The 14,013-nt window shown below is 34.7% G+C and overlaps 2 non-coding genes across 2 annotated transcripts; both read right to left on the reverse strand.

Moving 5' to 3' along the window:
* Positions 1-8,532: 8,532 nt before the first annotated feature.
* On the reverse strand, positions 8,533-8,606 carry TRNAS-ACU (transfer RNA serine (anticodon ACU)). Its single transcript has one exon. It is a non-coding gene; the product is annotated as a tRNA-Ser (tRNA).
* Positions 8,607-10,868: 2,262 nt separating this feature from the next.
* Positions 10,869-10,942, reverse strand: TRNAS-ACU (transfer RNA serine (anticodon ACU)). Its single transcript has one exon. It is a non-coding gene; the product is annotated as a tRNA-Ser (tRNA).
* Positions 10,943-14,013: the final 3,071 nt, after the last annotated feature.

Here is a 14,013-nt window from a genome sequence, read left to right on the forward strand (position 1 = left end):
AATGAAGCAAATTTAATTTAGTAATAGGTGAAAAACCATCCCTACAAAGGTGTTAATCAGAGACTTGGCTTTGTGGACACTTTTCAGAGAACAAATTTGTTAGCATAAAAATAAAGCCAGAAAATTAAGAGCTGTTTAATCACTCAATTGGATTTTTTTTTGCCAGCATATTTCTTTTTCTCTGCAACCCACTGCTAAATTGTGCTTCCTAGCTGTTTTTATAAAATCAATGAATCAAATCTAACTCTGATTACATCAGAGAAGGCCAGGTACCCTACACCATAACAGGGGGTTTGAAATTTTGACTTGTCTACTTAAAGATCACCAAAATCTGATAACAAGGTCTATTACGTCCCTGGGTGGGATTGAACCACCAACTTTTTGGTTAGTAGCCGGACACACTAACCGATTGCGCCACAGAGACACTTTGCAAAAAGTACATACTGACAAAGGCTAATAAGCATACATCTAGAACGTTTCCTAGAAAAACTTTAAAAAGTCAATAATCTGGAGAGTTTTTGTAAGATGTTTCTTCCATCAACCAACGAAGAAACACATTGGTACTTTCCCATGATGACTGAGTGCTTCAGGATCTCTTGCACTTACATGTGCAGCAGAGTACTGCAATGGAAGCATGCTGGGCCCATAACCCACAGGTAGGCAGATTGAAACTATCCTTTGCTATATGCATTTTTTTTTGTTAATTTAAGTAATCAAAACTGGGATTGATATTTTTGCTCTTTTATTTTTACTTAAAGTACAATAACTTTTACCATTTTAATTTGTTTTAATAGTATATTGACAGTATAGTTTTCTTTAAAAAATCCACTTAATTTTCTTTACCCTATTATTAAAAGGGTAATTGACAAAAACAAACTACATTGTCACCAGAAGAGCAATACAAAATGTACAAGTGATATATTAAAATCATCTTTCCAGCTTGAATTTCAATGATGCATTGGGGCAACGATTTTGTGAGAAACATCTTCACCCTTAAATAAAGATTTTCTTAATTCCTTACCTGTGTGCTAATTAGATATCACCTTGTTTTCACATTAAACAGACTTCCACATGAGAAAGCAGCAAGGATGCAGTGGCGTTAATGTTTCCTGGTGTCAACCCGTATTATTTCAGTAGACATTGAAATGAGGATGCATCTTGCTGCCTTTCCAATGAAGCAAATTTAATTTAGTAATAGGTGAAAAACCATCCCTACAAAGGTGTTAATCAGAGACTTGGCTTTGTGGACACTTTTCAGAGAACAAATTTGTTAGCATAAAAATAAAGCCAGAAAATTAAGAGCTGTTTAATCACTCAATTGGATTTTTTTGCCAGCATATTTCTTTTTCTCTGCAACCCACTGCTAAATTGTGCTTCCTAGCTGTTTTTATAAAATCACTGAATCAAATCTAACTCTGATTACATCAGAGAAGGCCAGGTACCCTACACCATAAGAGGGGGTTTGAAATGTTGACTTGTCTACTTAAAGATCACCAAAATCTGATCACAAGGTCAATTACGTCCCTGGGTGGGATTGAACCACTAACCTTTTGGTTTATAGCCGTTCACACTAACTGATTGCGCCACAGAGACACTTTGCAAAAGTATATACTGACAAAGGCTAATAAGCATTCATCTAAAACGTTTCCTAGAAAAACTTTAAAAAGTCAATAATCTGGAGAGTTTTTGTAAGATGTTTCTTCCATCCACCAACGAAGAAACACATTGGTACTTTCCCATGATGAGTGAGTGCTTCAGGATCTCTTGCACTTACATGTGCAGCAAAGTACTGCAATGGAAGCATGCTGGGCCCATAACCCAGAGGTAGGCAGATTAAAACTATCCTCTGCTATATGCATATTTTTTTGTTAATTAAAGTAATCCAAAACTGGGATTGATATTTTTGCTCTTTTATTTTTCATTAAAGTACAAAACTTTTACCATTTTAATTTGTTTTAATAGTATATTGAAAGTATTATTTTCTTTAAAAAATCCACTTAATTTTCTTTACCCTATTATTAAAATGGTAATTGACAAAAACAAACTACATTGTCACCAGAAGAGCAATACAAAATGTACAAGTGATATATTAAAATCATCTTTCCAGCTTGAATTTCAATGATGCATTGGGGCAACGATTTTGTGAGAAACATCTTCACCCTTAAATAAAGATTTTCTTAATTCCTTACCTGTGTGCTAATTAGATATCACCTTGTTTTCACATTAAACAGACTTCCACATGAGAAAGCAGCAAGGATGCAGTGGCGATAATGTTTCCTGGTGTCAACCTGTATTATTTCAGTAGACATTGAAATGAGGATGCATCTTGCTGCCTTTCCAATGAAGCAAGTTTAATTTAGTAATAGGTGAAAAACCATCCTTACAAAGGTGTTAATCAGAGACTTGGCTTTGTGGACACTTTTCAGAGAACAAATTTGTTAACATAAAAATAAAGCCAGAAAATGAAGAGCTGTTTAATCACTCAATTGGATTTTTTTGCCAGCATATTTCTTTTTCTCTGCAACCCACTGCTAAATTGTGCTTCCTAGCTGTTTTCATAAAATCACTGAATCAAATCTAACTCTGATTACATCAGAGAAGGCCAGGTACCCTACACCATAAGAGGGGGTTTGAAATTTTGACTTGTCTACTTAAAGATCACCAAAATCTGATAACAAGGTCAATTGCGTCCCTGGGTGGGATTGAACCACCAACCTTTTGGTAAATAGCCATACACACTAACTGATTGCGCCACAGAGACACTTTGCAAAAGTACATACTGACAAAGGCTAATAAGCATTCATCTAAAACGTTTCCTAGAAAAACTTTAAAAAGTCAATAATCTGGAGAGTTTTTGTAAGATGTTTCTTCCATCAACCAACGAAGAAACACATTGGTACTTTCCCATGATGAGTGAGTGCTTCAGGATCTACTGCACTTACATGTGCAGCAGAGTACAGCAATGGAAGCATGCTGGGCACATAACCCAGAGGTAGGCAGATTGAAACTATCCTCTGCTATATGCATTTTTTTTTGTTAATTAAAGTAATCCAAAACTGGGATTGATATTTTTGCTCTTTTATTTTTACTTAAAGTACAATAACTTTTACCATTTTAATTTGTTTTAATAGTATATTGACAGTATAGTTTTCTTTAAAAAATCCACTTAATTTTCTTTACCCTATTATTAAAAGGGTAATTGACAAAAACAAACTACATTGTCACCAGAAGAGCAATACAAAATGTACAAGTGATATATTAAAATCCTCTTTCCAGCTTGAATTTCAATGATGCATTGGGGCAACGATTTTGTGAGAAACATCTTCACCCTTAAATAAAGATTTTCTTAATTCCTTACCTGTGTGCTAATTAGATATCACCTTGTTTTCACATTAAACAGACTTCCACATGAGAAAGCAGCAAGGATGCAGTGGCGTTAATGTTTCCTGGTGTCAACCCGTATTATTTCAGTAGACATTGAAATGAGGATGCATCTTGCTGCCTTTCCAATGAAGCAAATTTAATTTAGTAATAGGTGAAAAACTATCCCTACAAAGGTGTTAATCAGAGACTTGGCTTTGTGGACACTTTTCAGAGAACAAATTTGTTAGCATAAAAATAAAGCCAGAAAATTAAGAGCTGTTTAATCACTCAATTGGATTTTTTTTTGCCAGCATATTTCTTTTTCTCTGCAACCCACTGCTAAATTGTGCTTCCTAGCTGTTTTTATAAAATCAATGAATCAAATCTAACTCTGATTACATCAGAGAAGGCCAGGTACCCTACACCATAAGAGGGGGTTTGAAATGTTGACTTGTCTACTTAAAGATCACCAAAATCTGATCACAAGGTCAATTACGTCCCTGGGTGGGATTGAACCACCAACCTTTTGGTTTATAGCCGTTCACACTAACTGATTGCGCCACAGAGACACTTTGCAAAAGTACATACTGACAAAGGCTAATAAGCATACATCTAGAACGTTTCCTAGAAAAACTTTAAAAAGTCAATAATCTGGAGAATTTTTGTAAAATGTTTCTTCCATCAACCAACGAAGAAACACATTGGTACTTTCCCATGATGAGTGAGTGCTTCAGGATCTCTTGCACTTACATGTGCAGCAGAGTACTGCAATGGAAGCATGCTGGGCCCATAACCCAGAGGTAGGCAGATTGAAACTATCCTTTGCTATATGCATTTTTTTTGTTAATTTAAGTAATCAAAACTGGGATTGATATTTTTCCTCTTTTATTTTTACTTGAAGTACAATAACTTTTACCATTTTAATTTGTTTGAATAGTATATTGACAGTATAGTTTTCTTTAAAAAATCAACTTAATTTTCTTTACCCTATTATTAAAAGGGTAATTGACAAAAACAAACTACATTGTCACCAGAAGAGCAATACAAAATGTACAAGTGATATATTAAAATCCTCTTTCCAGCTTGAATTTCAATGATGCATTGGGGCAACGATTTTGTGAGAAACATCTTCACCCTTAAATAAAGATTTTCTTAATTCCTTACCTGTGTGCTAATTAGATATCACCTTGTTTTCACATTAAACAGACTTCCACATGAGAAAGCAGCAAGGATGCAGTGGCGTTAATGTTTCCTGGTGTCAACCTGTATTATTTCAGTAGAAATTGAAATGAGGATGCATCTTGCTGCCTTTCCAATGAAGCAAGTTTAATTTAGTAATAGGTGAAAAACCATCCCTACAAAGGTGTTAATCAGAGACTTGGCTTTGTGGACACTTTTCAGAGAACAAATTTGTTAGCATAAAAATAAAGCCAGAAAATGAAGAGCTGTTTAATCACTCAATTGGATTTTTTTTTCCAGCATATTTCTTTTTCTCTGCAACCCACTGCTAAATTGTGCTTCCTATCTGTTTTTATAAAATCACTGAATCAAATCTAACTCTGATTACATCAGAGAAGGCCAGGTACCCTACACCATAACAGGGGGTTTGAAATTTTGACTTGTCTACTTAAAGATCACCAAAATCTGATAACAAGGTCAATTACGTCCCTGGGTGGGATTGAACCACCAACCTTTCGGTTAGTAACCAGACACACTAACCGATTGCGCCACAGAGACACTTTGTAAAAAGTACTTACTGACAAAGGCTAATAAGCATACATCTAGAACGTTTCCTAGAAAAACTTTAAAAAGTCAATAATCTGGAGAGTTTTTTAAGATGTTTCTTCCATCACCCAACAAAGAAACACATTGGTACTTTCCTATGATGAGTGAGTGCTTCAGGATCTCTTGCACTTACATGTGCAGCAGAGTACTGCAATGGAAGCATGCTGGGCCCATAACCCAGAGGTAGGCAGATTGAAACTATCCTTTGCTATATGCATTTTTTTTTTAATTTAAGTAATCAAAACTGGGATTGATATTTTTGCTCTTTTATTTTTACTTAAAGTACAATAACTTTTACCATTTTAATTTGTTTTAATAGTATATTGACAGTATAGTTTTCTTTAAAAAATCCACTTAATTTTCTTTACCCTATTATTAAAAGGGTAATTGACAAAAACAAACTACATTGTCACCAGAAGAGCAATACAAAATGTACAAGTGATATATTAAAATCATCTTTCCAGCTTGAATTTCAATGATGCATTGGGGCAACGATTTTGTGAGAAACATCTTCACCCTTAAATAAAGATTTTCTTAATTCCTTACCTGTGTGCTAATTAGATATCACCTTGTTTTCACATTAAACAGACTTCTACATGAGAAAGCAGCAAGGATGCAGTGGCATTAATGTTTCCTGGTGTCAAACTGTATTATTTCAGTAGACATTGAAATGAGGATGCATCTTACTGCCTTTCCAATGAAGCAAGTTTAATTTAGTAATAGGTGAAAAACCATCCCTACAAAGGTGTTAATCAGAGACTTGGCTTTGTGGACACTTTTCAGAGAACAAATTTGTTAGCATAAAAATAAAGCCAGAAAATGAAGAGCTGTTTAATCACTCAATTGGATTTTTTTGCCAGCATATTTCTTTTTCTCTGCAACCCACTGCTAAATTGTGCTTCCTAGCTGTTTTTATAAAATCACTGAATCAAATCTAACTCTGATTACATCAGAGAAGGCCAGGTACCCTACACCATAAGAGGGGGTTTGAAATTTTGACTTGTCTACTTAAAGATCACCAAAATCTGACAACAAGGTCAATTACGTCCCTGGGTGGGATTGAACCACCAACCTTTTGGTAAATAGCCATACACACTAACTAATTGCGCCACAGAGACACTTTGCAAAAGTACATACTGACAAAGGCTAATAAGCATTCATCTAAAACGTTTCCTAGAAAAACTTTAAAAAGTCAATAATCTGGAGAGTTTTTGTAAGATGTTTCTTCCATCAACCAACGAAGAAACACATTGGTACTTTCCCATGATGAGTGAGTGCTTCAGGATCTACTGCACTTACATGTGCAGCAGAGTACAGCAATGGAAGCATGCTGGGCACATAACCCAGAGGTAGGCAGATTGAAACTATCCTCTGCTATATGCATTTTTTTTTGTTAATTAAAGTAATCCAAAACTGGGATTGATATTTTTGCTCTTTTATTTTTACTTAAAGTACAATAACTTTTACCATTTTAATTTGTTTTAATAGTATATTGACAGTATAGTTTTCTTTAAAAAATCCACTTAATTTTCTTTACCCTATTATTAAAAGGGTAATTGACAAAAACAAACTACATTGTCACCAGAAGAGCAATACAAGATGTACAAGTGATATATTAAAATCCTCTTTCCAGCTTGAATTTCAATGATGCATTGGGGCAACGATTTTGTGAGAAACATCTTCACCCTTAAATAAAGATTTTCTTAATTCCTTACCTGTGTGCTAATTAGATATCACCTTGTTTTCACATTAAACAGACTTCCACATGAGAAAGCAGCAAGGATGCAGTGGCGTTAATGTTTCCTGGTGTCAACCCGTATTATTTCAGTAGACATTGAAATGAGGATGCATCTTGCTGCCTTTCCAATGAAGCAAATTTAATTTAGTAATAGGTGAAAAACCATCCCTACAAAGGTGTTAATCAGAGACTTGGCTTTGTGGACACTTTTCAGAGAACAAATTTGTTAACATAAAAATAAAGCCAGAAAATTAAGAGCTGTTTAATCACTCAATTGGATTTTTTTTTTGCCAGCATATTTCTTTTTCTCTGCAACCCACTGCTAAATTGTGCTTCCTAGCTGTTTTTATAAAATCAATGAATCAAATCTAACTCTGATTACATCAGAGAAGGCCAGGTACCCTACACCATAAGAGGGGGTTTGAAATGTTGACTTGTCTACTTAAAGATCACCAAAATCTGATCACAAGGTCTATTACGTCCCTGGTTGGGATTGAACCACCAACCTTTTGGTTTATAGCCGTTCACACTAACTGATTGCGCCACAGAGACACTTTGCAAAAGTACATACTGACAAAGGCTAATAAGCATACATCTAGAACGTTTCCTAGAAAAACTTTAAAAAGTCAATAATCTGGAGAATTTTTGTAAAATGTTTCTTCCATCAACCAACGAAGAAACACATTGGTACTTTCCCATGATGAGTGAGTGCTTCAGGATCTCTTGCACTTACATGTGCAGCAGAGTACTGCAATGGAAGCATGCTGGGCCCATAACCCAGAGGTAGGCAGATTGAAACTATCCTTTGCTATATGCATTTTTTTTGTTAATTTAAGTAATCAAAACTGGGATTGATATTTTTCCTCTTTTATTTTTACTTGAAGTACAATAACTTTTACCATTTTAATTTGTTTGAATAGTATATTGACAGTATAGTTTTCTTTAAAAAATCAACTTAATTTTCTTTACCCTATTATTAAAAGGGTAATTGACAAAAACAAACTACATTGTCACCAGAAGAGCAATACAAAATGTACAAGTGATATATTAAAATCCTCTTTCCAGCTTGAATTTCAATGATGCATTGGGGCAACGATTTTGTGAGAAACATCTTCACCCTTAAATAAAGATTTTCTTAATTCCTTACCTGTGTGCTAATTAGATATCACCTTGTTTTCACATTAAACAGACTTCCACATGAGAAAGCAGCAAGGATGCAGTGGCGTTAATGTTTCCTGGTGTCAACCTGTATTATTTCAGTAGAAATTGAAATGAGGATGCATCTTGCTGCCTTTCCAATGAAGCAAGTTTAATTTAGTAATAGGTGAAAAACCATCCCTACAAAGGTGTTAATCAGAGACTTGGCTTTGTGGACACTTTTCAGAGAACAAATTTGTTAGCATAAAAATAAAGCCAGAAAATGAAGAGCTGTTTAATCACTCAATTGGATTTTTTTTCCCAGCATATTTCTTTTTCTCTGCAACCCACTGCTAAATTGTGCTTCCTATCTGTTTTTATAAAATCACTGAATCAAATCTAACTCTGATTACATCAGAGAAGGCCAGGTACCCTACACCATAACAGGGGGTTTGAAATTTTGACTTGTCTACTTAAAGATCACCAAAATCTGATAACAAGGTCAATTACGTCCCTGGGTGGGATTGAACCACCAACCTTTCGGTTAGTAACCAAACACACTAACCGATTGCGCCACAGAGACACTTTGTAAAAAGTACTTACTGACAAAGGCTAATAAGCATACATCTAGAACGTTTCCTAGAAAAACTTTAAAAAGTCAATAATCTGGAGAGTTTTTTAAGATGTTTCTTCCATCACCCAACAAAGAAACACATTGGTACTTTCCTATGATGAGTGAGTGCTTCAGGATCTCTTGCACTTACATGTGCAGCAGAGTACTGCAATGGAAGCATGCTGGGCCCATAACCCAGAGGTAGGCAGATTGAAACTATCCTTTGCTATATGCATTTTTTTTGTTAATTTAAGTAATCAAAACTGGGATTGATATTTTTGCTCTTTTATTTTTACTTAAAGTACAATAACTTTTACCATTTTAATTTGTTTTAATAGTATATTGACAGTATAGTTTTCTTTAAAAAATCCACTTAATTTTCTTTACCCTATTATTAAAAGGGTAATTGACAAAAACAAACTACATTGTCACCAGAAGAGCAATACAAAATGTACAAGTGATATATTAAAATCATCTTTCCAGCTTGAATTTCAATGATGCATTGGGGCAACGATTTTGTGAGAAACATCTTCACCCTTAAATAAAGATTTTCTTAATTCCTTACCTGTGTGCTAATTAGATATCACCTTGTTTTCACATTAAACAGACTTCTACATGAGAAAGCAGCAAGGATGCAGTGGCATTAATGTTTCCTGGTGTCAACCTGTATTATTTCAGTAGACATTGAAATGAGGATGCATCTTACTGCCTTTCCAATGAAGCAAGTTTAATTTAGTAATAGGTGAAAAACCATCCCTACAAAGGTGTTAATCAGAGACTTGGCTTTGTGGACACTTTTCTGAGAACAAATTTGTTAGCATAAAAATAAAGCCAGAAAATGAAGAGCTGTTTAATCACTCAATTGGATTTTTTTGCCAGCATATTTCTTTTTCTCTGCAACCCACTGCTAAATTGTGCTTCCTAGCTGTTTTTATAAAATCACTGAATCAAATCTAACTCTGATTACATCAGAGAAGGCCAGGTACCCTACACCATAAGAGGGGGTTTGAAATTTTGACTTGTCTACTTAAAGATCACCAAAATCTGATAACAAGTTCAATTACGTCCCTGGGTGGGATTGAACCACCAACCTTTTGGTTAGTAGCTGGACACACTAACCGATTGCGCCACAGAGACACTTTGCAAAAAGTATATACTGACAAAGGCTAATAAGCATACATCTAGAACGTTTCCTAGAAAAACTTTAAAAAGTCAATAATCTGGAGAGTTTTTGTAAGAATTTTCTTAACTCAACCAACGAAGAAACAAATTGGTACTTTCCCATGATGAGTGAGTGCTTCAGGATCTCTTGCACTTACATGTGCAGCAGAGTACTGCAATGGAAGCATGCTGGGCCCATTACCCAGAGGTAGGCAGATTGAAACTATCCTCTGCTATATGCATTTTTTTTGTTAATTAAAGTAATCCAAAACTGGGATTGATATGTTAGCTATTTTATGTTTACTTAAAGTACAATAACTTTTACCATTTTAATTTGTTTTAATAGTATATTGACAGTATTGTTTTCTTTCAAAAATCCACTTAATTTTCTTTACCCTATTATTAAAATGGTAATTGACAAAAACAAACTACATTGTCACCAGAAGAGCAATACAAAATGTACAAGTGATATATTAAAATCATCTTTCCAGCTTGAATTTCAATGATGCATTGGGGCAACGATTTTGTGAGAAACATCTTCACCCTTAAATAAAGATTTTCTTAATTCCTTACCTGTGTGCTAATTAGATATCACCTTGTTTTCACATTAAACAGACTTCCACATGAGAAAGCAGCAAGGATGCAGTGGCGTTAATGTTTCCTGGTGTCAACCTGTATTATTTCAGTAGAAATTGAAATGAGGATGCATCTTGCTGCCTTTCCAATGAAGCAAGTTTAATTTAGTAATAGGTGAAAAACCATCCCTACAAAGGTGTTAATCAGAGACTTGGCTTTGTGGACACTTTTCAGAGAACAAATTTGTTAGCATAAAAATAAAGCCAGAAAATGAAGAGCTGTTTAATCACTCAATTGGATTTTTTTTCCAGCATATTTCTTTTTCTCTGCAACCCACTGCTAAATTGTGCTTCCTAGCTGTTTTTATAAAATCACTGAATCAAATCTAACTCTGATTACATCAGAGAAGGCCAGGTACCCTACACCATAACAGGGGGTTTGAAATTTTGACTTGTCTACTTAAAGATCACCAACATCTGATAACAAGGTCAATTACGTCCCTGGGTGGGATTGAACCACCAACCTTTTGGTTAGTAGCCAGACACACTAACCGATTGCGCCACAGAGACACTTTGTAAAAAGTACGTACTGACAAAGGCTAATAAGCATACATCTAGAACGTTTCCTAGAAAAACTTTAAAAAGTCAATAATCTGGAGAGTTTTTGTAAGATGTTTCTTCCATCAACCAACGAAGAAACACATTGGTACTTTCCCATGATGAGTGAGTGCTTCAGGATCTCTTGCACTTACATGTGCAGCAGAGTACTGCAATGGAAGCATGCTGGGCCCATAACCCAGAGGTAGGCAGATTGAAACTATCCTTTGCTATATGTATTTTTTTTTGTTAATTTAAGTAATCAAAACTGGGATTGATATTTTTGCTCTTTTATTTTTACTTAAAGTACAATAACTTTTACCATTTTAATTTGTTTTAATAGTATATTGACAGTATAGTTTTCTTTAAAAAATCCACTTAATTTTCTTTACCCTATTATTAAAAGGGTAATTGACAAAAACAAACTACATTGTCACCAGAAGAGCAATACAAAATGTACAAGTGATATATTAAAATCATCTTTCCAGCTTGAATTTCAATGATGCATTGGGGCAACGATTTTGTGAGAAACATCTTCACCCTTAAATAAAGATTTTCTTAATTCCTTACCTGTGTGCTAATTAGATATCACCTTGTTTTCACATTAAACAGACTTCCACATGAGAAAGCAGCAAGGATGCAGTGGCGTTAATGTTTCCTGGTGTCAACCTGTATTATTTCAGTAGAAATTGAAATGAGGATGCATCTTGCTGCCTTTCCAATGAAGCAAGTTTAATTTAGTAATAGGTGAAAAACCATCCCTACAAAGGTGTTAATCAGAGACTTGGCTTTGTGGACACTTTTCAGAGAACAAATTTGTTAGCATAAAAATAAAGCCAGAAAATGAAGAGCTGTTTAATCACTCAATTGGATTTTTTTTGCCAGCATATTTCTTTTTCTCTGCAACCCACTGCTAAATTGTGCTTCCTAGCTGTTTTTATAAAATCACTGAATCAAATCTAACTCTGATTACATCAGAGAAGGCCAGGTACCCTACACCATAAGAGTGGGTTTGAAATTTTGACTTGTCTACTTAAAGATCACCAAAATCTGATAACAAGTTCTATTACTTCCCTGGGTGGGATTGAACCACCAACCTTTTGGTTAGTAGCCAGACACACTACCCGATTGCGCCACAGAGACACTTTGCAAAAAGTATATACTGACAAAGGCTAATAAGCATACATCTAGAACGTTTCCTAGAAAAACTTTAAAAAGTTAATAAGCTGGAGAGTTTTTGTAAGATGTTTCTTCCATCAACCAACGAAGAAACACATTGGTACTTTCCCATGATGAGTGAGTGCTTCAGGATCTCTTGCACTTACATGTGCAGCAGAGTACTGCAATGGAAGCATGCTGGGCCCATAACCCAGAGGTAGGCAGATTGAAACTATCCTTTGCTATATGCATTTTTTTTTGTTAATTTAAGTAATCAAAACTGGGATTGATATTTTTGCTCTTTTATTTTTACTTAAAGTACAATAACTTTTACCATTTTAATTTGTTTTAATAGTATATTGACAGTATAGTTTTCTTTAAAAAATCCACTTAATTTTCTTTACCCTATTATTAAAAGGGTAATTGACAAAAACAAACTACATTGTCACCAGAAGAGCAATACAAAATGTACAAGTGATATATTAAAATCATCTTTCCAGCTTGAATTTCAATGATGCATTGGGGCAACGATTTTGTGAGAAACATCTTCACCCTTAAATAAAGATTTTCTTAATTCCTTACCTGTGTGCTAATTAGATATCACCTTGTTTTCACATTAAACAGACTTCTACATGAGAAAGCAGCAAGGATGCAGTGGCGTTAATGTTTCCTGGTGTCAACCTGTATTATTTCAGTAGACATTGAAATGAGGATGCATCTTGCTGCCTTTCCAATGAAGCAAGTTTAATTTAGTTATAGGTGAAAAACCATCCCTACAAAGGTGTTAATCAGAGACTTGGCTTTGTGGACACTTTTTAGAGATCAAATTTGTTAGCATAAAAATAAAGGCAGAAAATGAAGAGCTGTTTAATCACTCAATTGGATTTTTCTGCCAGCATATTTTTTTTCTCTGCAACCCATTGCTAAATTGTGCTTCCTAGCTGTTTTTTATAAAATCACTGAATCAAATCTAACTCTGATTACATCAGAGAAGGCCAGGTACCCTACACCATAAGAGGGGGTTTGAAATTTTGACTTGTCTACTTAAAGATCACCAAAATCTGATAACAAGGTCAATTACGTCCCTGGGTGGGATTGAACCACCAACCTTTTGGTAAATAGCCATACACACTAACTGATTGCGCCACAGAGACACTTTGCAAAAGTACATACTGACAAAGGCTAATAAGCATTCATCTAAAACGTTTCCTAGAAAAACTTTAAAAAGTCAATAATCTGGAGAGTTTTTGTAAGATGTTTCTTCCATCAACCAACGAAGAAACACATTGGTACTTTCCCATGATGAGTGAGTGCTTCAGGATCTACTGCACTTACATGTGCAGCAGAGTACAGCAATGGAAGCATGCTGGGCACATAACCCAGAGGTAGGCAGATTGAAACTATCCTCTGCTATATGCATTTTTTTTTGTTAATTAAAGTAATCCAAAACTGGGATTGATATTTTTGCTCTTTTATTTTTACTTAAAGTACAATAACTTTTACCATTTTAATTTGTTTTAATAGTATATTGACAGTATAGTTTTCTTTAAAAAATCCACTTAATTTTCTTTACCCTATTATTAAAAGGGTAATTGACAAAAACAAACTACATTGTCACCAGAAGAGCAATACAAGATGTACAAGTGATATATTAAAATCCTCTTTCCAGCTTGAATTTCAATGATGCATTGGGGCAACGATTTTGTGAGAAACATCTTCACCCTTAAATAAAGATTTTCTTAATTCCTTACCTGTGTGCTAATTAGATATCACCTTGTTTTCACATTAAACAGACTTCCACATGAGAAAGCAGCAAGGATGCAGTGGCGTTAATGTTTCCTGGTGTCAACCCGTATTATTTCAGTAGACATTGAAATGAGGATGCA

Source organism: Pseudophryne corroboree, chromosome 8 (assembly GCF_028390025.1).
Source record: "Pseudophryne corroboree isolate aPseCor3 chromosome 8, aPseCor3.hap2, whole genome shotgun sequence".
Classification (NCBI taxonomy): domain Eukaryota; kingdom Metazoa; phylum Chordata; class Amphibia; order Anura; family Myobatrachidae; genus Pseudophryne; species Pseudophryne corroboree.